Source organism: Perkinsus marinus, assembly GCF_000006405.1.
Source record: "Perkinsus marinus ATCC 50983 genomic scaffold scf_1104296954802, whole genome shotgun sequence".
Lineage (NCBI taxonomy): Eukaryota > Perkinsozoa > Perkinsida > Perkinsidae > Perkinsus > Perkinsus marinus.
The window spans coordinates 1-1531 of NW_003208012.1; the positions used below are offsets into that span (position 1 = coordinate 1).

The 1531-nt window shown below is 44.4% G+C and overlaps 3 non-coding genes across 3 annotated transcripts; all 3 read left to right on the forward strand.

Moving 5' to 3' along the window:
* The first annotated feature begins 175 nt into the window (after positions 1-175).
* On the forward strand, positions 176-248 carry Pmar_PMAR009462. The gene has a single exon. It is a non-coding gene; the product is annotated as a tRNA-Thr (tRNA).
* A 146-nt stretch (positions 249-394) lies between these two features.
* On the forward strand, positions 395-467 carry Pmar_PMAR009463. The gene has a single exon. It is a non-coding gene; the product is annotated as a tRNA-Thr (tRNA).
* A 146-nt stretch (positions 468-613) lies between these two features.
* Positions 614-686, forward strand: Pmar_PMAR009464. The gene has a single exon. It is a non-coding gene; the product is annotated as a tRNA-Thr (tRNA).
* Positions 687-1531: the final 845 nt, after the last annotated feature.

Sequence of the window (1531 nt, forward strand, 5' to 3'; positions counted from 1 at the left end):
GGTCGTCGGTTCAACTCCGGCAGAAGCCTAGCTCTGAGTTCGTTTGTCGGAAACCGACTGCATTTCGTAATTTTTCACTGAGATTTAGTATCAAATTGTTGCCCCACTTGAATTGTGGTATGCGTTTCATTGTGAAATTTCAAGACATGGTTAGACTTTAAACTTGCGAGATCGTGCCTTCTTAGCTTAGTTGGTAGAGCACCCGCTTAGTAAGCGGGAGGTCGTCGGTTCAACTCCGGCAGAAGGCTTGCTTCGAGTTCGTTTGTCGGAAACCGACTGCATTTCGTAATTTTTCACTGAAATTTAGTACCAAATTGTTGCACCACTTGAATTGTGGTATGCGTTTCATTGTGGAATTCTATGGCATGGTTAGACTCCACACTCGAGGTAACGTGCCTTCTTAGCTTAGTTGGTAGAGCACCCGCTTAGTAAGCGGGAGGTCGTCGGTTCAACTCCGGCAGAAGGCTAGCTCTGAGTTCGTTTGTCGGAAACCGACTGCATTTCGTAATTTTTCACTGAAATTTAGTACCAAATTGTTGCACCACTTGAATTGTGGTATGCGTTTCATTGTGGAATTTCACGACATGGTTAGACTTTAGACTTGCAAGACCGTGCCTTCTTAGCTTAGTTGGTAGAGCACCCGCTTAGTAAGCGGGAGGTCGTCGGTTCAACTCCGGCAGAAGGCTTGCTCTGAGTTCGTTTGTCGGAAACCGACTGCATTTCGTAATTTTTCACTGAAATTTAGTACCAAATTGTTGCACCACTTGAATTGTGGTATGCGTTTCATTGTGGAATTCTATGGCGTGGTTAGACTCCACACCAGGGTGGCTGAAAGTGGGGAATTATACCTATTATTCCCGGGAATATTCCCGGGGAAGGGAATTAAGGAATTATATTGGGGAATAATACCTGCATTTTCGGGAATTATGTAAAATAAACGCCGAAAAACGACGAACCTGTAGTTTCTTGATGGATTCTGAGGTTGTTGTTGCAACTAGTGGACTCCAAAAGACCACGAATATGGGCCTGACTCACTTGTTGTGTATGAAAGACGACGTCGATCGATCAGGCGCGCGCTCATGGCAATGCTCATGTGTAGAACTCTCTTATGCCGGCTTCGTTCCTGATCACCTCACGATGATTTGATCATCTTTGTTCGATCGGCCTCAGCTATTGTGACTCTCATCATGCCTCGAAGGTGCAATCCTGAGAACCTAGACCCAAACCAGCACATATTGGAGTACCTTGCATACGAGTCGTAGGCTACGACGATGACGGAGAGCCAGTGAAGAACTGGCGGTGTGTCTTCATAAGAGAACCGCCGGTTCACCCGGTTCTGAACCGGGTGAACCGAAAGTACACACACAACACAACAACTGAGACTTCTGTTCTCATAAACGCAATTCAATTCAATTCAATTCAATTCAATTCAATTCAATTCAATTCAATTCAATTCAATTCAATTCAATTCAATTCAATTCAATTCCATTCAATTCAAGCTGATTCAAATCTTATTGTGGGCCATAGGCCA